The sequence below is a fragment of the Canis aureus genome, chromosome 4, assembly GCF_053574225.1.
Source record: "Canis aureus isolate CA01 chromosome 4, VMU_Caureus_v.1.0, whole genome shotgun sequence".
NCBI classification, from domain to species: domain Eukaryota; kingdom Metazoa; phylum Chordata; class Mammalia; order Carnivora; family Canidae; genus Canis; species Canis aureus.
Genome location: NC_135614.1, coordinates 47,787,501 through 47,812,223, shown reverse-complemented (window position 1 = coordinate 47,812,223; position 24,723 = coordinate 47,787,501). Strand labels below are relative to the sequence as shown.

Sequence of the window (24,723 nt, the reverse complement as noted above, 5' to 3'; positions counted from 1 at the left end):
TTATGTGTTAAGGACTGATCTAAACATTTTGCATTTGTTAACTCTTTTAGCTTTCATGACATTCCAGTACAGTAGGTACTTACATTATTTTTATTTTGTAGTTGAAATAAATGAAACAGAGAAAAGTGGAGTAACTTTTCCACAGTCACACAGCAATTACTGGCAAAGCAGTAATTCTAACCCAGTCTGTCTGCACAATCCGTGTCCTTAACCCTACAGTATAACTTCTCTTGTAGATAAAGTTATAACATAGCTTTGAAACATTTTTTTGGAGGTCGTTTAATGCCAAGGTAAAATAACTTTGAGGGGTTATTTGTTTTTTGTTTTTGTCTTTCATTTTAAAATCATTTTATTTTATTTAGCTTTATTGAGCATAATTGACAATAGAAATTATATATACTTCAGGTGTGCAAGCTGATGGTTTGGCACATCACATATTGTGAAATGATCATTATAATCAAGCTAGTTAACATATCCATCACCTAACAGTTACCTTTTCTTTTCCTGCCCCCTGCCGCCATGGTGATTTGTTTTTACATTTTTCTTTCTTCTTTTCATTTGTCTGTTTCCTATTTTTAGTGGATGGGATTCTATAAACAAGTGCAGCTGCAGAAGGACATCTTGCAACACATAAAATGGATCAAGGGAGAGGAATGGAACAAATATAACATAGCCATCAAGGATTAAACATGTGATGCAAGTGATGGCAATGACTGGAAATGCAGGAAGGAAAGTGTGATATGATAAAACCTGGAGGAATATGATTCAAAGATAATTTCTCTTTTCAGAGTTGATTGGGAAAATGCTGGTATAGACTCTAATTATTGATCTACAGAACACATTCCTTGAGGCCAATTTTATGAAAAATATTAAAGTGGATAAGGGCAACTGACTTGGCAGTAACTTCATAAAATCTACAGAGATGTGAATAGCAGGTGAATAGCACATAAAATGCAGATTATTCCCATGGTAAAAAGGAAATTCCTATTCCTTCAGGAACCTAATTCTTAATTTAGGAAACTTACGCTTAGACCTTAGACATAGGAAGTGGGAATTATTAAACATTTGTTTCCAGGAAGAAAAAAAATATTTGAGGGAGAAGTTTTTGAATATTGAACCATAATTTTAAAATCTAAAATCCATGGACACTTGGGTGGCCCAGTTGTTTATGTCAGACTCTTGGTTTGACCCAGATCATGGTCTTGGGGTATGGAATCTAGCCCCTTCCCCCTGTTAGGCTCCACATTCAGCTTGGGTCTGCTTGGATGCTTGGGATTCTCTCTCTCTCTCTCCCTATTTGCCCCCTCCCTCCACTTAAGAGTGTACTTTCTTTCTCAGATAAATAAATAAATAAATAAATAAATAAATAAATAAATAAAATCTTTTAAAAAAGAAAAAAAAAAACAGCTATAAATCCACATTAGAGATACTTTGGTCCACAAAGCACATTTTACTATTGAGATACCAGAGACCTTAACAGGTTAAGAAGAATTTAATGAAAAACAGCATTAGTAGTAGATTGGGAGAAGAAGCCAGTTTCATCTTGCAGGTTACTGGTAGTTACACCAGAAAACAAAGTACACTGATGATATTCTCTGTCAAGCAGCCTTCTACCTTGTCTTCTACCTGTAGCAGAAGCTGTTGTTATCCTTTCCACATTATTTGTTTGACAGGACACCTTTCTCCCAGCTGTTGTGATTATTGATGCTAAGTGGCTCACAGAAATATTTTTCTCTGGAGAATTGCCCTTGTCTGTTGGGAATCACTTTACATAGAGACACCTATGAGTTTATGCCCCTCCCCCCTGCTACTATTGCAGACAAGAGTCAGTATATGACTGATGATGCCTGGGCCCTTGTGTCAAGATAGACCAGCTCTGTGATATTCCTCATGCTCCAGAGCTCCCTGTGAGGTCAGGCTGAGGGTAGATTTTAGCCACATTTTGCTTGGCTTTTTTCTCTTTTCTGCTCTTCTTACCTTCATGTGGGTTTGTGGTTGTTGGTTTTTTTCCAAGAGCACTCCATCAATAAATCACCTGCATGAGCCTCTTTTTCTTTTTCAAACTCTACTCCTTGGGAGCCTCGTTTAAGACAGTAACTAATACTGAGACTCACAGCATCACTGAAGGCTGCTGATAGTCTAACACGGAGCTGATAGGTGATATAATCTGTCCTGTTTTTGTTGGAGTCTGAAGAGCTGATCTTGGAGTTTGCAGAGGAGGTATGCCGACACCTTGACTGAGAGCTTGAGTTCACAAGTCAATAGTTTGAGTTTGAATCCCAATGTGGGACAAGTTACTCAATTCCCTCTGTTTTTAATATATTCTATTCACCTTGTAAAATTTGTCTGAAATAATAGGAAGAAAAATTTCAGTTTAGTCATTGTGACTTTGATGAATAATTAATAGTCATAAAAAGTATCATTTCTATCCAAGTTATCTTAATAGCCAAATAACTGTAGTTTATTTACTTAACATTAAAAATAGTTTAAATCAGCGATATAACCCTCTAAATACTAGTTGCTAATTTTATTTTTAAACTATTGCTGTGTTCTTTGTGGAGCAGGGGTTTGGCAGAGTGGGGAACAGAGAAAAATCAGTTTTCTTTATTGCTCACCTCACAAAAACAGTTTTGCTTGTCTTTGTTGGGTAAGTCCATTGGCATTTTCAAGGATGGCTTAAGTATAATTTTTCCAAAAACAGATCAACTGAAAACTGAAATGTTTCTTATTTTGGAGGATAGATTTTGTGAATGCTAGTGTGTATAAAGGTTGCTTATTTGTTTGATTTTTCCCGATATGCTAAGAATTTTTCATCCACAAGTAATGGGTATTTTTGTGTTTAAGATTTAGAGATGAGAAAAGAAAACAATTGGCAGTGAGCGACCTGAAGTGTTAATTTCCACTTTGTACATTGTACCATGGCAGCTTTGAGAGTCATTTATAATTTTCTAGGTTGAATCAAGATGAACAAAGAAAGAAAGAAAATGAAACAAAAAGAGGAAAACACTATGAATGAATATGATATGAGCACCCATATGGTCAGAAGATTAAATCAAACGTATTTAGGAAGTATATCTTCTAATCAGCTCTCTTGTGTGATTTATTTTTAGTCATCCTTACGCCTTTACTACATGGTACCTGGTGCCTGATCAATTATTAGCTTGAACATGGAGTGCCGCTTTTTAGAGAGCTATCAACCCCCTTGAAGTAAATTGTATCCCGTGGCTAAAATTTGACATGGTTCAGGAAACACATACATCGTATATTCTTCAGCGGTGGGTTGCTATTTCTCAGACCCCTCAGAGGCATTTACATCCTTAGTGTTTGAGCCAAACTTTCCAGGGCTTGGATTCTTTGAAAACTTCAAATGCTCTGTAGTGTTATCAGACCAGTGGTGAAACTGATCTCAAAGTCCACTATTAAAACTCCCCTCAAGGACATTTTCATTAGAACTTTGTACATGGGCAGTTCAAAAGATCCAGCTATTGATTTTTGTTCAGAAGTCCTGTCTCCACTTTCATATTACGCAACTTTTTTGACAGACTTTCAAAAACCACAAACTGTGGGCTGCCTGCGATTCCAGCCAGGATTTTATGCTGCTCATTTGATTTCCTCAGGCCACATCCTTCTCGTGTCCTTGTCAACACTGCAAGGAGAAGAGCCGTCTTAGAAGATTTGCTAAAAAGCAGAAGCAATTTCACAGCAATGGAAGAAAAAAATCTGACCTTTCAATGCACAAAAAAGTCTCACTTAAGTAAATAACCTTTTTAGCTGTAAAATTTTGTTGCGGCATTCATTTATCAGACATATAGGTAATCAGAGTGTTTATTTCTTTTCGCCATTTAAAATTTCATGAAAGGAGTGAGGAAGCGATGTGTGTAAATTGCAGCAAAGAGCCTCTAGCATATGCGCTCAGCACATTTAATGGAATTATCTATTGTAGAATAGGAGGCAGAGGCAGCTGAGGAATTAATTATTGGGATAGATATTTTATATCTATCTGCCAGTGCAATGTGAAATAAGATTTGCCTTCATATTACTTCTGTCACTTTGTGTGGCCTTTCAAAAGTGACAGTTTCTAAAAAGAGAGAAGTGAATCATGTGTTTGTTCCTGATCCATAGTGTGAGCATTTCATGGCCTACTAGTTCATTCTCAATACAGCAATTTTAGTACAGTGTGTAGAGTTCAATTCTAAGATAGCTAAGTGGAGGAAGTGATGTGACAGTTTACACAGGTAGGGACCTCATTGGTTTCAGACTTGGAGATAACATACGAATGTAGCTTTATATATCAGAATAAAAAGTAAACTCCATAGGGAGCCCTATCTACATAGGACTTCTTTTTTTTCACACATGTGAGTTTTATATGAATATTACTATTAGTTATCATTAGAGCTAGCCTTTTGCTGAATGGTCACTGTTGAAAGGCACTGCACAATAGACTTCACTTGCATTATCAGATTTTGTTCTCAAAACACCCCCTTGCAGTGGGTGGTATTAATATCCCTATTTAATGGATGAGGAAACAGTGGCTGAGAGAAAGGTAAGAAAATGATGCAAAGTCTATAACTAGCAAATTTTGAAAGTGAAACAAGCTGAAAATTCTACTCGTATGCTTAAAAAGATTGAGCCAGGGAATATGCAAGATCCAAAGACTGACAGAGCAACAGGGCTGGAATTCTGTCTCCAAGATCATGGGTTATAATATCGCACGCCACTAGGGGGCAACATAGACTCTCCATCTACCTAAGGCCATTTGTTCCCAAAATGTGTATACGATGCATGGAACAAAGACCAGTAAAAGGACATAACTCCAAACACTCCAATATTTAAAGCAGACATAATATTTTATTAAAAGATTAAAATATGTTATCTCTTACAAAGAATGTTGCCTTATTTATCAAAGTTAAATAGATTTTTCTTATTGATATGAGTGCTTTAATTACGTGCTTTATCTTTTTCTTTCCTAATCTCACTTTCCCCCAAACTCAACTTGTACTCTACCATACAATGACAACCAGGCAGTGAAACATGGTCTCATTTGGGTTTTCTTGTCAACCTTTTCAAGGAAGTATTGGAGTGCAGTAGGTTTACCGCACACAAAGCATTGTATCCAAGGCCAATTTTAAAATGTCAGACAGTGAAGAGTTCCATGCTGCCACAATTCAGGATGCAAGTGGACACTGGTGAACAGTCAGATGTGTCTCTTTTAGATCAAATGTAGAAAATGTACTGTTCCTATAAAAAGCTGTTAGCAAGTTCATGAACTTGACAGCACAGGGCAACGGCTTCCTATTGTAGGAAGAAATGAAAGCATGCGATACTTGGTTTTCCTGATGCTTCTCTCTTGTTTGATCCTTTTGAATTCATTTTCATACTCCCCCTGCTGGACTTAATCAGGCCTAAACAAATGAGTTTGGGTGGTTGCAGCCTGTTGACCTGTGGATGACACATTTCACATCAAGTTGCCCAGGAGTTCTGTCCTTTTGTGCCTTGTTGAGTAGAAATCAGTCATTTGAGGCCAAAAACCATTTCAACCTTTTGATATTGTGTGTTAAAACATATAAAAGGGGGGGGTGTGTGTGATAAATTCACTACTGTCTGATTTAAGCAGTTTCAGTTCTAATAAGATATCAGAAATAAATAAGATGCTCCTGTAAAATATTACAATAAGGGTCAAATTTAAGAAATTTGTAAAACAGTTTTGTTTAACTCTTGGGGACCAAACATTTACAGAGAAAGTATATGAGAAACATAAAATCATGTGATTTTCAAGAGAAACTCTCCAGCATCTTTATCTTTTTAACTACCTTAAAATAAATAATTTCAGTGTTCAAAATAAACACAAAAATAGAGATCTTTTCAGTCTTGGATTGCTACAATACTAGCTGTTTATTGAATACTCTCTGTGAATCAGGCTCTGAATCATGCTTTCTGAAAATAAATAGCTACAAATCCAACTATCATGAACACTCACTTGGGTCCTGAGTGATTAAAAAAAAAGAAAAGTCTTAGAAGATTTTATTGATGACACAGTTCTTGGAGGTCTCTTGCCCTAGATCAATACTGAATTATGAACAAGTTACATGTAAATTATAGAAGATTATTTTTCCATTGTGACATTACAGTCTCTTCTAGATCCTACAGCTTCCTAAAAAGGTAACAAGATCACTGGGAAAAGGAGAGTCATGCGTTGCCTCTTCTGCTTTCATTCCTTATTTGGAACTTTGCCCTTGGAAGTCTCCTATCTTATCCTCCTGATCTGTGACACTATGTGTAATTTATCCCTGCTAACATTATTGATGTTTTGAGTATATTTCTTGTGTACCCAGGGTGTTTGGAGGGTCTTCATTTTGCTTCAATGACTGTGACAAATGCCCAAACCCCATAGATCCTACATACCAACTAGCAAGAAGGACAGCATAAAAGTTGTTTGATTTAAAAATGTAGAAATACGGGGCACCTCGGTGGTTTATTCAGTTAAGTGTCTGACTCTTGATTTTGGCTCAGGTCATGATCTCAGGGTCCTGGGATCAAGCCCCACATGAGGCTTCATGCTTACTAGGGAGTCTGCTTGAAATTTATTCTGTCCCTCTGCGTCTCCCCCTGCACACAAACTCTCTCTGTCTCTAAAATAAATAAATAAATCTTTAAAATGAAATGAAATAAAAATGTAGAAACACAGAAAGAGTATTCAGTGTTTGAAAAGGAATGAGAACATGATATTAATAGGGAAAACTTAGATTTCATACCCCTGGTACTTAAATAGAACTCCAAATTAGCTAGCTGCCTCTTTTCTTTTGAAAACAAACTCAGCATATGGCCTCATACACTCTTCCACATCATCCTATGGGATTCATATTCATCCCAATATCAATCATATCCTCTTCAGAGTGTGTCAGATACTTTCTGGCCATCGTGTTGAAAGAGAACCACTTTCATTTTTTTTATGTTTTCAGTTGTTTGATATGGTTCAGTTATTTTTTAATTGTTGACTTAGAAAAAGCTCTGAAATAAAGTAGGTTTTGTTTGTCTGTTTTTAACCTTTTTTTTTTTTTACTTTTTAAAAAGATTTTATTTATTTATTTGGGAGAAAGAGATAGCAAGAGAGGCACCAGTGGGGTGGGGGTGGGGTGAAGCAGAGGGAAAGGGGAGAGGGAGAAGCAGGCTCCCTCCTGAGCAGGAGACACAGAGGAGACAAGACCAAAGAGACACAGAGCTCCATCCCAATACCCTGGATCAAGACCTGAGCTGAAGACAGATGCTTCATTGACTGAGCCACCTAGAAGCTCCTATTTGCCTGCTTTTTAAAAAATCTTTTTTTTGGACAAGTTCTGTCTACTTTCTTTAAAAAAAAAAAAACTCCAATTTTATTGAGATACAATTGACAACACACTGTATTTATTTAAACTTTACACCATAGTGATTTGATATATATTGCAGAATGATTACAACATTTTGCTTAACATCAGTGACTTCATGTAACTACAATTCTTTTCCTTATGGTGAGAATATTTAAGATTTACTCTTTGCAACTTTCAAATATACAGTATTATTAACAATAGGCACTGTGCTGTACATCATACTCTTAGCACTTATTAATTTTATTAATATAAATACTGAAAGTTTGTACCTTTTGACCATCTTCACGATTTCCTTTATCCCACCTCCTACCTCTTTCAACAAGGAATTTGTTCTTTGTTTCTTGAGTTTTGTTTTTGTTTTAGAGTCCACATATAGGTGAGATCATATAGTATCTATCTGTCTTTCTCTGTCTGGCTTATTGAACTTAGCATAATGCCCTCAAAATCCATTTGTCTCATATGGCATAATTTCCTTCTTTATTGTATACTCATATGTATATTTATATCACATTCTTTTTATCCATTCACTCACCGGGAGACATAGGTTGTTTCCATGTCTTGGCTATTGTAAATAATGCTGCAGTGAACATGAAGTTAAAGATGTTTCCTTGACATAGTGATTTTGTTTTCTTTAGATATATACCCAAAAGAGGAATTGCTGGATCATATAGTGGTTCTATTTTTAATTTTTTCTGGAACCTCCATATTGGCTGTACCAATTTACATTCCTACCCATAGTGCACAAAGGCCTCCTTTTCTCCAAATCCTCATCAACACGTCTTATCTCTTGTCTTTTGCTAGTAACTATTTTAATAGGTGGTAGGTGATAGTTCATTGTGGTTTTAGTTTGCATTTTCTAATGATTAGTGATATTGAGTACTTTTTCATATACCTACCGGTCATTGAAATGTCTTTGGAAAAATGTGTCTTGAGTTTCTCTGCCCATTTTTTTTTAAGTTCTGCTCTTTTAATGTAAGTCCCCTGAGCATCTGGAAGGGTACTAGGTATGTTTCGGTACTGAATACATATTTGTTAAGTCCACTGTAATTCCATAGTTGGGACAAGAGAACAGTAGATAAATCATTATATACAAATCAAGATATTCACATCTAATCCATCTGGAAAATATCAGAACTTTTTCAAGAAGAATGGGGCATCTTATGACTTTACATTAAAGTAAAGTCATTTTTTACATTATCTGAACCTATACTTGTAATAATAAAGATTTAATGGACACAGTGTGTCAAACATTTGTACTTATGAAACATTTGTGGGACATTATTTCTTTGAATACTTAAAACACACACACACACACACACACACTCATTTTAATCAGAAGAGGATACTGAATCTCAGAAAAGTGAAGTGATTTGTCTAAAATCACTTGGCTAGCAAGTGGAATCGACTGTTCAAACCTAGGTCTGTCTCTGGTTATTTTCTTTGTCACTTTTCTGTGACTTTGCAGGAATTCCCCTTTAATTTAGAATATTTAAAATCATTCTTATCTCATCTCTGCAACTCACATTCAATCAGTCACAAACTTCTATATGTTCTATCTCAGAAATAACTTATCAATCTGTTCTGTGCTCTTTACTCTGATTCTCTCCCTTTTGTAATCTAGGTTGTCCTTAATTTTCATCTCTATTATTTTGACAATCCCATCTAGTTTTCCTGACCCCAAACTCTCCCATTTCCTAGTTCAATGTTTTTTGTTTGTTTTGTTTTGTCTTACTTTCAAGGTGTTCCCAAAACTTGCACTTCCTCAAACTATGGCCCCAGACTACCACTTCAAATTTACCTCTTCCAGTACACAGCACAAATCCTACATTCCATGAGGAATGTTCTACATTGTGTCTGTGCTCTTCACACGGACTGTTCATCTTATGCCATGTTCTTCATATGAGTCGTCTGTTGCCTTTGATGCCCTTGTGGAACTTCTCTATTTTGAAATCTTCTCTTAATCATCAAGCACATGCTCAAATATGAATCTTTCCTGGATTTTTTTTAAGGCAGCATTATTGCTTTATTCCCACATCACTAGGCACATGATCACTCTAAAATAGCATCTTTCAGATTTACACATTTGTGTCATGTTTTAGATAGTCATGTTTTATTCCTAATGTATCTCCATTAAAAATTGTAGTCCCAGCCACATAGTTTGTTAAATGCATTAGGAATAAACTAATGAGGTTACATATTTAGTAAAATATTTTGATAGCCTCAGATCCTTTACAGAAAAAAAAAATGGGTCAGTGGCAGAAACTTTTTATCAAAAAAAATTTTCATCCATTTGGGGAATATAAAAAATAGTGAAAGGAAATAAAGGGGAAAGGAGAGAAAAGGAGTGGGAAATATCAGTAAGGGGGACAGAACATAAGAGACTCCTAACTCTGGGAAATGAACAAGGGGTGGTGGAAAGGGAGGTGGGCAGGGGGATGGAGTGACTGGGTGATGGGCACTGAGGGGGGCACTTGGTGGGATGAGCACTCAGTGTTATGCTATATGTTGGCAAATCAAACTCCAATAAAAAGTATACAAAAAATTTATATTCAAGTTTAAGTATTTAAAAACAGATGAAAATATACTAAGATGAATAGACAATAGCTCGCTTGGCTTCTCTTACATCCTAGACTGGCCTGCAAATACGGCTTAGATTCTCTGTGACTTCATGTAAAAACTACAGGCACACGATGCCCAGAAACTTGTGTGAATTATCTTTGTTGTTGTTGTTGTTGTCTTGTCACCTTATATTTGAAAGCCAGATCTCTTAAAAGAGATACTCTTGTTTTCCGTAAAATGCATTCATGTGATGTTCTTCTAAATTTGAATTTCCCTAAAATTTTTCTTTTTATTACTGATTGTATTATCTGCTTTTATAGCAAGAATATGAACATTTTATCACAGGACTTCCATGTAACCTGCCTGAGAAAATACTAAAACAATAGAAAACAAACAATACTAAAACAATGTTGAAATTCCTTCTAATGTGTACTTGGATCCAGCTAGGAAAACTGAGAGCAATTTGGGAAATGTTCTATGAAAAAAAAAAAAAAAAAAAAAAAAAAAAAAAAAAAAAACACCCCTGGTGAATTAAGGAAAAAAAAAAAAGAGTGTCTCTATTTTAGCAATGTACTGGTTTGATAGTCATGTATATGGAGACTGTGGCTATTTTTATTAAACTACTTTGAGCTTGAAATCTTTCACTTAGAAAGCAGCGGTTGGATTTAAAATACTTCAAGTAAAAATACTTTAAGAAAGTGGTTTTGAATATGTAGAGCTCTTCTGTCACTTGTCAATGTGTACATCATTTTATTCTCTTATTAATCCTTTTCTCAAATTAAAATTTACAACAATTTATTAAATACCTACCAAGCATCAGGAGTCCCCTGTTCCGGGATGCTGAGTGGCTCAGTGGTTGAGCATCTGCCTTTGGCTCGGGGCATGATCCTGGAGTCCCTGGAATGAGTCTCACATCAGCCTCCCTGAGAGGAGCCTGTTTCTCCCTCTGCCTGTGTCTTTCTCTCTCTATGTATCTCTCATGAATAAATAAATACAATCTTTAAAAAAGAAAAAAAAATCCTCTGTTCCTGGTAGTTGGCTTATCGTGATGAACAAGAAAGATGTTTTTTTCTGTCTTCATAATGCTTAGAATCTATTGCAGAAGAGTGATACTAAACATGTAACATCCAGGAGCACTAAAAGGAAGTACTGTGGAAATGCACAATTGTCGAAGCTGCCTATGGTGTAGAGAAGCTCAGGAATGGACTCCCTAAGGAAATGATATGTTAGGCTGAGACTTAGAGAAAAACTGCAAGTTACACTAACTAAGGAAGGGAGGGAGTAATCCAGGAAAAGGGGAGAAAAGTGACAATTAATGACTATATAATTTCACTACTTTACATTAATGCAAAACTTCTTAGCTACAAATGCAGTCATTTTGAATAAAGGAAAAAATTGTGTCAATTTTTATTGAATGTTTATTGAATCACCTTGTTAATAGTAAAAATTTTGTAAACCATCTATATGTCCAACAGTATGAAATAGACTAGAAAATTTGAGTATATATCCTCTCAATGGTTAAAACATTTTAAGCACCAGAATAATTGCATTGAGGACTGTGAAGCAAAATATGAAATGTTTATTACATAATATGTGGAAACACAGAATAATGTTATAAGTCCCTCATAATTATATAAACATCCAAAAAAAGATATGGAAAAAACCCACCTGAAATATATTGAAATTATCTTTGTGTTTATTTAAGAAAATCTTGGTTCCTATGCCAAAAATGTATTTTATAACTTTCTGCAATGTAGTAATATACCCTTTAAGAAATATCTCATTTATTTATTTGAGAGAGAAAAGGAGATTATGAGTAGGGGGAGAGGTAGAGAGAGAGGGATAAGCAGACTCCCCACCAAGCAGGAAGCTTCTGGGATCATAATCTGAATTGAAGGCAGACACTTAATCTACAGAGCCACCCAGGTGCCCCAGTAATACATCTTTTTAAAAATTAACAAAGAAAACATTGGTTAAAATAAGTTCTGCTTTAAAACTAACCAGAGCAAAGCAAAGTAAATCCCACTTTGAAATGAATATCATGAAGAAATTTTTCAGAAATCAAGAATTTTAGCTCCAGTAAGAAGAGTAAAGAAAAGTTCATCATGTTCATTTTAATGAAGACAAACAATAGCATTTTACTGATTTGATAGAGCCTTTTACAGAATGGGAGAACTGGAAAGTTCCTTCATGTTACTCTTACTCTATTTCTTTTCTTTATAGCTGAAAAAGCTGAGAATGGTGATATACACATATTTGAGGGGGCATGGCAAACCTATACATTGGGGTATCTGTGAGCCAGAAACGTTAAACAAAGGGAAATGAAGCTGTAAACTCATTCTCCTGTTCTCTTTGAGATTATAATTTATAACAAGAGGGAAGATATAACACTTAACTCCTGACTCTCATTTCCCAGGCTTTTGTCACTTTTATTTCCATCATGATTGTAAAAATGTAGAAGAGTTTTAGAAAGCAAACCATGAATTTCCTATTTGTCTAACTACCATTTCTCCCATCACAGGACAAACTGACAATCTGTGCAGCGTTACAGATTCCTCACTGCCACAATAACAAATGGTTCTAAAAATGCCATACGAGTCCTCTTCCTGCTTCCCTTGTTGGGAACAAAACTGATACAGAAGGTTTGGGCTGTGAGTCAAGAAAGTAGATAAACAAACCGAACTAACAGTTGGGAGTAGGATTAGAGAAAATGTTCTCCTGAGATTTCTATTGTTGGAGGAGTAGATAAGACTGCTCACAATGAAGGGAAATAAAGCAGTACACACACACAAAGAGACAAAGTCTAAGCATGTTGCCAGCATATAGGGCAAGAGACAAAATTGGGTTCAGTGGGAAAGGACATTTTTGTTATTTCCCTTGAAAATTATTGGCTCAGCTTGTTTTTGTTTTGAATTTCCTCTCTTTAAAGTAATATGTTAATTTGATTTACAAACTGATTACTTATTCATGGCTTTCCCTACATACCTAGTTGTTGTTTGGAGAATCACATAATATTGAGGCATGTTTTTTCTTCTACCTTTGACCCACTTTGAGGCAGGTTAAATGAAGTGGGAAATTGTCATTTACTGGTGAGATTGATAAATCTGGGAGCCAAAAGAAGAATTTGAGCTCAATGAACATTTTCTGCAAGATCTCTTTTAGAAAGTAGAGTAATTGTTGACATGATTTTTTTCCCAGTTCATCTGGACATTGACTACAAATGAGTCAATTCAAACAGGTAGTCAAATAGAGAAAAATCAATCAAATCAGATAGTTAAAATCTTACAAATATCAATACCAGCAACTGCTAGATTAACATGTAAACTGTGCTTTGCACAAGGGTGAGGTTTAACTCCTTGAAGACCTTCATTTCCCGTTCTCTAAAATGATGCATTTGGATTAGATTACCTACAAACTTTTTTCTACCCCCAAATTTTGTAACTTTTTAATTGAAATATGTTTTTGACTACTGCTAGGATAAGAAAATGGTTTGAACAGCTAAACTGAATTTCTCACAGCAGAATTTGATATCCTGCCTTGACAGTTGACCTTACAGACTGGACCATCCTACTAAACTTATAATTGATATTATGTTTCAAAATAAAATATTTTATTTTTAATTTAATCTTGTAGCTCACATACTGTTTTAAAATAACATTTGCATATACATATTCATAAGATAATCTCCCCCCTCCACCCCAGAAAAAAAGAGCAACTCAGTCAAATATCAGTTAAGGTATAATTTAAAACAATTGAGAAAAACATACATTGTTCTTTAATGAAGTGCTCTACAGAGTCATAAATTTATGTCAAAATGCTTAATATTTTAACCAAATGTGATTTTAGACATCAGAATAATGTATTTCTACTACCATTAGCAAGAAGTTAGAGAGGTCCTAAATCCTAATCCTAATCCTTGCTTGTCAGAATGACATCTCATCAGCATTTCTTGATATAGTTTCCTCAGTAAAATTTTTAGATGATGCCTCCCTGGTTCTATAAAGCTCCTGGAACCTACTTAAGACCATGAGAAAATTGTCCAAGGGTTTTAACTTCCAGCCTAGTAAAGTCCAAGAAAAGTTTTTGCCTTCTATATCCTATTATTTTATAAAAGGAAAAAAATATTTTCCAGATTTCAAGGAATTGAAGAATACCAATAAAAAAAAAGTTGTTGGCTATGTTAAATCTAAGCAGGAAGCCAAATAATTACCCCTTTAGCTGGGGCACTTTGTTATAGGGCTAAATAGATTAAATCAGGCATTTGAGATATAATCAGGCTCTGAGAATCTTTTGTTTTATATATAGATGGCCAGAACACAAGCATATTGGTAGAAAAATATATAAAATAATTAAGTAGTTTAATGAATTACGGGTCATGTGTATGTGAATGCCTATGACTTTTCTCAATAATGTGGCAACCTGCATTCTTGAACTGAAAGGAATTAATTCCTAACGGAGTATTTTATTTCCAAAACCAACAGAGGTAGAGGTGAATTAAGGTCTAACCTGTGACTTTTTCAGTATTTTGAGGATTTTATCCAGATCTTTCTCCTTTCTACACTGTAGCTCTCCATGTGTCAATATAATTAACACTTTTCCAAAATAATTTTCTTGCTGTTGCTTAAATTATTATTTGTTTGCCACTAGAGTCTTAGGCATGACTCATTGATCTTCTAATTGTCTTATCCTTTTTCTGGCTTTTTTTTTTTTTCACATAATGGAGGAAATTAGTTTATTTTTATAGACTATATCTTGCTTGTCAGAATGACATCTCATCAGTATTTCTTGATATATTTTCTTCAGTAAAATTGTTAAATAAATATACTCTTCCTTTTTTTTTAAACAATGTAGATCTATACCTGCCTTAATCTAACAAGATAAAATGTTCTTCTTTCCCACCTTTAAAAATATTATTTATTGGATGGGATGCCTGGGTGGCTCAGCAGTTAAGCATCTGCCTTCAGCTCAGGGCATGATCCTGGAGTCCCCGGATCAAGTCCCACATCAGGCTCCCTGCATGGAGCCTGCTTCTCCCTCCGCCTATGCCTCTACCTCTCTCTTTCTGTGTCTCTCATGAATAATTAATTAATTAATTAATTAATTAATTAGAGTACCTGGTGGTTTAGTCAGTTAAGTGGCTGAATTTTGGTTTTGGCTCAGGGTCCTGGGATTGAGCCAGGCATTGACCTCTGCACTCAGCAGGAGTCTTCTTTAGGATTCCCTCTCTTCCTCTGTCCTTCCCCTCCATCTTTAAAATAAATAAATAAAATTTTAAATATATATATGTATAGTTTTATATACTATATATACATATAGTTATATATGTTATTATTTATTAATCCAACTCCAAGAACTTCACACATTTCTTTATCAGTCAATGTATGAGATACCAAAATTAATTCTAATGAGTCAAAGTATATTCCTTTTGAAAATTAACATCTACTTAATAGCTAAGGGTAAGGTAAAATGTTCTATATTAAGCTCTCAAACAATCTAATGTTGTTGGGAGTAGAACTCTTTGATACTACTCTGATATCCAATTCTTTCAATGTGATTATTTTTGTTACACTTATTACAGGCTATGAAGTTTTACAGAGTTTTCTTTATTCCTCTTCTTATATTTCTTGATAATATGCTTTGGCATGAATATTTTTCAATTCAATCTTGAAATTTATGGTTTTTCCTTTCGACAAAATATATTTTATTACAATTTGTTAACTTCATTCCACTTCTAATAGGGATTCCTTTTAATTGACATTGGTTCTCCTTGTTAATCCTCTCATTTCATAGAGTTTTTTTTTATGGGATTTTTTTTTGTTCTCTTTTATTTTTTATCTCTTTGTCTTTCAGTTGTATTTTTGGGAAACTTCCATTTTCCTTCTAAGCCTCTAATCTACTTTTCCTTGTATTTATGCTATTTTTATACTTCTATGACTCTTCCTTATACCCAGAATCTTCTTTTTTATGTGTATATTTGCTTTTGTTGTTATCTATATGCAACACTTTGTGTGTTTACCTGACTAAACTGAAAATAGTGATTTTAAAGTATTTTAAAGTATTTTAAAGTATTTTAAAGTATTTAGTTTTCCCTACATTGTTTGTTTCTTCCAGGTGTCTTTCAATTAGTTTCTTTTTTTTTTTTGAATTTGATTTTGAATTTCAATTATTGACTTTATTCACATAAAGTATTTAGTTTTCCCTACATTGTTTGTTTCTTCCAGGTGTCTTTCAATTAGTTTCTTCTTTTTTTTTTTTTTTTGAATTTGATTTTGAATTTCAATTATTGACTTTATTCACATTTAACAGCAAGAAACTACTTAAAACATTGATTGTTCTATGTGCAGGAGCACACCTTGTTTACTAGCATAACTTCACAATGGGAATATGACCATTTTCTAGGGAATCATGGAAGCCTTGATATCTGAAAATCATATATATATATATATATGGGAATTTCAGCTTCAAAAGAAAGGAATGGCGCAGTGATTTTGTTTGAGGATAGACCAGATATGAGTGCCATATTCTGAGAGGCCTGTGTGCTTTACAATGCCTTCTTCAGTAGAAGTCTGCTCTCATGACTTGGACTATCTTAGGCAAGAAGCACCACCTAGGAAGGCTGGGGATAGGAAGAGTCCTGAGCCTGGATTCTGGACCTATACTCTCTTTCTCCACTTTGGGGTGTTTTTGTCTGCCACTCATGTGAGGTCAACCAGATATTCTGAAGAAATCCAGGACTCAAGTCCTTGGGGTCATCCCAGGATTCCATGGCTAACCCCAATCCCCGTAAGGCAGCCTGGTAAGTGAATTGCTCCTGCTGACCATAAAAATATTTCTTTTGTAGAATAATGTGAGTTTAGGCCACTGGAATGGTGTTGACATACTAATTTGTGGTGATTCTTACTATGGCAGACACAAAATGAGGTAAGATCTCGTGGTTACCAATGTTTTATCACTAACCGATGAGTTTGAGCCCATGTATGAGCCAATGTGTTGCCTGTTGTCTGTGTTCCTACCATAGGACTCCCTCAGTTTTACAGCCCCCAAAGATGGTGGAGTGGTAGTAAGTGTTCTTTATTTAATTAACACTTTGCCTGTGCTATCAATACCCCTTCAGAACCTATACCACATGGTATGTGGTCTTCTAGTGCCTATACATCTTGCCTCCTAAAACTTCTAAGATCTTTGCTTTTTAATCCAGTGGGTCCTTCAAATTTTGTTTTATTACCTCTTCTTAAATGTTGAGGTCCTACTCTCCTAATTTGGAATTTAGCCATATTGGACAAAGAATGGATATTCCTTGTGTTAATAGAATGGCTCTTCTTACTCTGACCATAGGCCCCTTCCCTATCCTCCCTGCTGGTGGTGGTATGGAAGGTAGGAGTGTCAGCAGCATTCTAAGAATGCAGTGATTATAGCCTAAAGCACCCAAGAGAAGACATAGATGAAAATTGTGCTGTGTTATCTTTACATTAAAACTCTAAAATGGTAAACCTAGCATGATGAGAAAAAAATCATCATTCACATTTTCCTGTGTACTTTGGGTCAAACCTGCATTTATGTTTATCATCAAAATCATAGTTACAGCCTTCGAGAAAATCAATAGACTCCAGAATTACTGACCAGCATAATGGATGATACACTATCATGAGAAAGAAATAAAATTTAAATAAATAAATAATAATTGTAAGTAACTTCAGAGGTAAGAAAATTTTTATTGTTTCAATACAAACAAATTCTGAAGAACAACATTGCTACCATTTTCCCTAGTACAAGATAAGAAATTATTCTGGAATGACAAATTTGAAAATCTAGAACAGAAAAAGACTGTTTCTTTACTTGAAGATGGAAAGATACTACCTGAGCACCATGAAGAATCTTCATGTGCACTGATGGGTAAATAAACAAATATATATACACATCTTTTTTTATCCCATTGTTCAAAATGTCCATCAATAAATCAATATAACTCATATGGACTCATACATTTCATAATATGTTTTTAAAGAAAACACTTTTAATAGATGTACATCCATAAAAAAAGAAAAGAAAAAAAGAAAAGAAAAGAAAAGATATTTACACAGGTCACACTAGTGATAGTTCCTTTAGCCAATGAATGACTCATATGAGGGTATAAAATCTGATTTCCTATCTTGAAGGAAAGAAAATTTTGTGATCCCATTCACATTCTAGAGTTCTCCATGGGATTAGGTTGAGGCTAGATATCATCTGAAACTACATTTGCTTAGCTTCTTTCACTCCCATTTCACATCTTCCAAAATTGACCTGACCTCTATTAATCTGATTTTATCTGCTCTCACATTGTCTTTGTGTGATTAAAACAAAATGCTTTACTGTAATGTAAATTGAAAGGAGAAAAGAAGACATTTGTTTAATTTAATCAATTAAAAAAGAAGGACTTGAGAGTACAGCAGATCATAGGTCCAGGTAGGCCAGGGAGCTAAATTTATCATAGTATGTCTCACATCAGTATTAAACAGATGCCCAGGTTGTGATGATAAGGGAGGTATCAGTGTTACCATTAGAAAAACATCAGGTTGACATACTGGGGATGGGATAATATGGATAGGAATCGGGTTTTTGAAATTTTGATCTGGAAGTTTGGTACCTGGAATTTGGCACTAGAGTTGAAATTAACATGACTGCCCCAAGTAAGATAAGCCACTAACAATATGATCAAATTTTAAATCATCAACTGTTTCACTATAATGATTTCCAACCATGCAGGAACTCTATCTAGTGTGTTTGCTTGCCAGTCAAGGATAGAAAAGGAGATTGGCAACTGGAAACAGGAAATAGACGAGTACTCCTAAATGCCAATTCTTATCTGTTAAACCAAGGCAAAGCAAATATCATCTGCTCCTTAACCTACCATGAAACAAAACTGATTAGTTCATGGAGGAAGATCTCCCAACTCTCAGTTTATTTCTATAGTACTTCTGGCAAGGAAAACTCAAGTTTAGAATTTTAATTTAATAATCTTTAGTATTATATACACTGTTCTAATCTCTGTCTCTGTCCGTCGTTACCACTTTTGAGGAATAATAAAATCCTACCTGAGTACAAAGGGGAATTGATGAAATGTGTTTTCATGCTCATTACTTTGCAGATTTTACTGTTTTTAGCACTGTATACCACCCTCTTATATTCCATCCTGATACAGACTCCCAAAATACAAATACCCCATTCTCTCTTTTCTGTTTTAGTCTTTTAAAAGCCACAGATAACTGAATTTACATAAAGGAGTAAATAACTGTTAAGAGATTAAATTTTCTTTCTCCAATGAGACATTTAGTTTTGTAGAGAAACAAATCTTTAAAAAATATAAGCAAAGATTAGAATTTGGATTCTTATTTATTAGTCTTCCAGTGAGGGAAATCTTTTCATTGCCCCTAAAAATAGCTATAAGACCTTGTATATTTAATATTATGAATATTCATAATAAATAGTGTTATCATTCATGAAAATTTCCTTAAATACCTAGTAGTACCAAATAAAAGAAAGAACTAACTTTAAACATAGGGTGTGACTCCAGCTCCTTGATGAATTGCTACTGACAGCTTACATCATTTTAACCGTTTTTACTACCCTAGTTTCAGTTGTCTTTAGACAAGCCTTTCTGGATTTGAGAGACAAGATCCAATCTCATTCAATATTCATAGAATCTTTTATCTATTTTTCATAATTTTTTATCACAATCATAATTTTGGGGCACTTGAGTGGCTCAGTTGGTTAAGTGCCGACTCTTGATCTCAGCTTGAGTCTAATCTCAAAGTTGTGAGTTCAAGCCCTGTGTTGGGTTCCAGTGTGGAGCCTACTCAAAAAAATAAAAATAAAAATAAAAAAGGAATTGGAATTGGAATTTTATATTTACTTATGTGTTTTTTTTCTATAATGTTGTTTTTATTCATGAGTTTTTATTCCTTAGAGTGTTTATTTTGGTAGACAACAGAGGACATTTAGTGCAGTAAAAATACTCTTTAAGATACTATAATATACAAATGATACTTTTGTCCAAACACTGAAAGTTAGCAGTAATGGAAACTATGCACTTTAGGTAATATGACCTGTAGATGTAGATTATCAATTGTAACAAAAATAGCAGTCTGTGAAGATGTTAACAATTGGAGAGGTTAAATATATATGAAGATGGAGGGGATATGGGAAATTACTCTACATTTCTCTCAATTTTACTGTGAAGTTAAAACTTTCCAAAAAAAATAGTCTTAAAGCATGGAGAAACATTTTTACAAAAAATATATGCACAGATGTTTATAGCAACTTTATTCATAGCTGTGAAAACTTGGAAGCAACCAAGGTGTGCTTGGTTAGATGAATGGATAAGTAAATTGTGGTACATACAGATAATGGAATATTATGCAACACAAAAATAAAATGAGCTATCAAGCCATAAAAAGACATGAATAAAACTTAAAAACACATTGCTATGAAGATGATGACTCCATCAGTCATTAGTTAGGCTGTGGGGAGAGAGATGAACAGGAATAGCACAGAGGAATTTTAGGGTAATGAAAATATTCCTTGTCTGATACCATATGATGGATATATGTCATTATACATTATTCTGAACTCATAGATTGTACAACAGCAAGAATGAAGCTAAGGTAAACTATGGATTATGATGTGATAATGTAGGTTTATACTAGGTAGGAAAAAAGAAAGAAAAAAGAGAGAGAGAAAAAAAAGAAAAAGGAAAAGGAAAAGGAAAAGAAAGGAAGGGAAGGGAAGGGAAGGGAAGGGAAGGGAAGGGAAGGGAAGGGAAGGGAAGGGAAGGGAAGGGAAGGGAAGGGAAGGGAAGGGAAGGGAAGGGAAGGGAAGGGAAGGGAAGGACCATTTTGGTGAACCATGTTGATAATGGGAAAGGCTGTGTATGTGTAAGGGACAGGTGTATATGGAAAATTTCTGTACCTTCCTCTGTTTTGTTGTAAACCTAACTTAGCCTAAAAAAAACGGTCTTAAAAATAGATTACTAAGGTGTATATTCTTATCCAAATTATCTAATGAATTAATAAACTTTAAAAATGTTTATTTTACCTTTATTTTTCAAGTTATTTTCACTAACGTAGAATTATAGGTTGGCTATTATTTTCTTTAAGCACATTAGAAATGGCATTTTCATTATCTTATGACTTTCATAATTTCTATTTAAAAGTCACATATTAGTCTTATTGTTGGTTTATTGATAGCTATGCATCTTTTTATTTTTAATTTTTGGCACTTATGATACTTTCCATTTATATTTGGTTTTCAGCAGTTTGATTCTGACTTGCCTAGATGTGGTTTTCTTTGTGTTTACGTACGTTTGGTTTGTAAAACATTTTAAATCTTTGGGTTGATGCCTTTTATCAGTTCTAGGAATTGTCTGCCATTATTTCTTTGAAGATCGCTTCCACACCATTCTCTCTGTCCTTTTGTTCTACACCCTCAATAAGCACATATTGGAACATGTGAACTGAGTCCACGTATATCTTAAACTGTTACTTGTGATTTTTAAATTGTTTCCTCTCTTTCAACTTGTTTTTGTCTTCTTATTTGTCTATCAGTTTACTAGTTCTCTTTTCTGCTATATTCAATCTCCCATTAAATTTACCTTATGGAATTTTATTTTAGATATTATATTTTTATTTATTAGAATATTCATTTGAGTCTTTTCATAGATCCCAATATTCTTGTGTAATTCTCTATCATTTCTTACAGTTTGACCACTTTTTTCCTGTCTTTGTCTGAACTATTCATTAGTTACTTTAAAGTTTTCTTATATTAACTGCAATGTCTGAAGAGGGATAACAGTGAAAATAATGGAGTTAGGACCTCCAAAAAGGTTTTCTCCATAAAAGCAATAGGAAAACAACAAAAGATAATTCTTAGAATCAATTTTCCAGAATTCTGATATTTAACTAAAAGCTTGCGGTAATCTGCAAAATATTTATTCTAGAAAAAAGTTCTGTATCTTAAGAGGATGATGAACTTTAAGGTAGCTGATCTTTTCATATTCCCATCACCTACTCTTCAGCTTCACCATATCTTAAAAAAAAAAAAAAAAAAGCCCACAAACTACAGTAAAATCTAGCAGCCTGCTAGCCACCAGGACAGGGTTGGAGCTTCTTCCAACCTTATTCCTGTAGAATTGCTATTATTTGAGATACTTGTCTGGTAGCTCCCAGAAAATCTCCATTTGTGGAGTTATCTTTATTGGATATAATTTGGACCTCTCTTAGTGCAAATGCCTTGTCCTGTGGGTGTTTATAAAAAACCTACAGGGGCAGCCCAGGTGGCTCAGCGGTTTTGTGCCTCCTTTAGCCCAGGGCGTGATCCCAGAGACCCAGGATCGAGTCCCATGTCAGACTCCCTGCTTGGAGCCTGCTTCTCCCTCTGCCTCTGTCTGTCTGTCTGTCTGTCTGTCTGTTTCTCATGAATAAATACAAGTGCTTCAGCACTTGTCTTTGGCCCAGGGTGTGATCCTGGAGTCCTGGGATTGAGTCCCGCGTTGGGCTCCCGGCATGGAGCCTGCTTCTCCCTCTGCCTGTGTCTCTGCCTCTTTCTCTCTCTCTCTCTCTATGTCTATCATGACTAAATAAATAAAATCTTAAAGAAAAAGAAAATTTTATTTATTGATTGATTGATTGATTTCCATTGCTGTGTATCCACTAGAGGTTGTGTGTGGGTTTCTATTTTTCCTCCCAATGACAAAGACTTTCTGTCTATGATTGGTCTGATCGACTGAGTCCATAATCAGCAAAATGTCCCCAGGAAAAAAATTGTTTCCTCACTTAAGGATTTTAGTTCATCTAGTCATTTTGGCTTCCACAGACCTTCAATATTTTTACAAATATTAAAAAAAATTTTATCTAGAATTTTTTTCTAGTTGTTTCAGCAAGGAGTATTGGTCTTGCACAACATATTGGGAAATAAAAGGTACGTTCATTATATGTTTTAGGAAAAATTTCTATCTTAAACAAAATATTTCAGAAATTAAAATGGAAAACAGAGAGAGACAGAGACAGATACTGAGAAGGAAATAGAAATATACATCTAACCCAGTTCATTGTAAGACTGGTAAGGAAAATCTTACTGAGAGCATGACATTTAATAGAACTGAAAAATAATGTAATGAACTATGCAGCTTGGGTAAGGAAACTTCCAGATAGAGGGAGCAGAAATTGTGGGTTCTTGAGGTGGAAGTGGTCCTAGAACTCTGGAGGAACAATCAGAAGAGAGTGTGGCTTAAGCAGAGTGTAAAAGGGGGACAATGGTAATGTATGTATCATCAGATGAGAGAAGAACAATAATGAAGTAAGTACTGGATAACACAGATAGCCCCACAGATCTCAGGAATGCCAGAGTCCTAAGGCATTTTGAAATAAACCTAATCCAACCTATTTCATGTAACTGTAATACAAGAACAGAGAGGAAAATTTACCTGTCATACAGTATTCCCTATATGTTTTCCTTACCTAAGATTTTTTTTGGATAGGAGTTGCTCCACTTCCACATAGACCCGAACAAAATCACCTGCCCTATTTAGTTTAGTTAAGGGGGCTCCTTTGACTGTCCAGACATACATTTATCTGGAAATCTAGCTACAAAACATATTTGCATATTGTACTTTATTTTAGATTTTAGTACGATGACCATTTTCAGCAAGAGTAAAATCATATAATGTGCACAGTCTAATGAACACTGATAAATATTGCATTCCCTTACAGTGAACAAATTTTTGCCCCCTGCTGTTTTCCTAATAGCTTACATTAGCAGGCCATGATTACTGGATTTTCATTGCTCTTCATCAGAGAAATGGCTGAGATCATCTTATTCTCACACTGCATCCATTACAGAGTCTGAGCTGTAAATATAAACCATTTCTATTACTAATGGCCCAGTCTGTCGCATATTAACTGTCTTCCATTTTAGCAATGCATCTTGAAGTCTTTTTTACTGAGATAATTGGTTATGCTATTATGTACTACACCAGTTCCTACAATATACTCTTTACATGTTTTAATTCTTCATTTAATTCTCACCAATTCAACCCAGTTCTTATGGATTATACATTGTCATATTAATTTTTCAGATGAAGAATGAAAGACCCTAGAGGCTTTGTGTGCTAGAAAGTGGCAGAAGAGACTTTCATCTATTTCTGTCTCCAAATCCCATGCTCATTCATTCTGCCATGTTGCCTTTTTTCCTATTCACTTTCTTTTCTTTGTGGGTATTGGAACTTCTTTATGATGGGAAAAGCTAATTCTAGAGCATAGCACTCACCTACATTCTGTAATTTTGAGGCATATCATTACTCTATAATAAATTGTAGTCACTAGGGGCTAGGAAGTAAGTGTGGGGCATACTTAGAAAGGGATTGATATTGATATTGGTGGATAAAATTAAAATAATAATTGCATTGTATCAATCGAAATTTTCTTCGGAATTTTACTATTAAAGTTTCTAATTCACAAAAAAGTAATTGATAAGTATCCATGTACCCAACAGCTAAACAGTTATTTTGCCATATTGCCTTAATCCATCTATCTATGAGTTGTATCATTTATTTATGAGTATGCTTTTTTCTGAACCATTGAAATTGGCACAGTCACAAGAAAAATTGGCTCCTAAATATTCCAACTTTATTTATCTTAAAACTCTGTTTCTATATTAGTGCTGTAGCATCATTATACAAAAATAGTAATATCACTTAAAAATCATTAATATGATCTAAAATCCAGTCCACAAAGTTCCAAAATGTTCCTAATAGCCATTTTTGTTT

At 34.6% G+C, this 24,723-nt stretch overlaps 1 protein-coding gene and 1 long non-coding RNA gene across 6 annotated transcripts in view; one reads left to right on the top strand and one right to left on the bottom strand.

The window, feature by feature from the left end:
* The window catches only part of LOC144312683 (uncharacterized), a 2,041,845-nt gene that overhangs the window by 1,050,903 nt on the left and 966,219 nt on the right, over positions 1-24,723 (top strand). The window lies entirely within an intron of this gene.
* LOC144311875 (uncharacterized) lies at positions 1,473-9,169 on the bottom strand. Its single transcript, XR_013377368.1, has 3 exons — positions 9,097-9,169; positions 8,261-8,405; positions 1,473-2,346 (listed from the first exon to the last, which is right to left on the bottom strand). It is a non-coding gene; the product is annotated as an uncharacterized LOC144311875 (long non-coding RNA).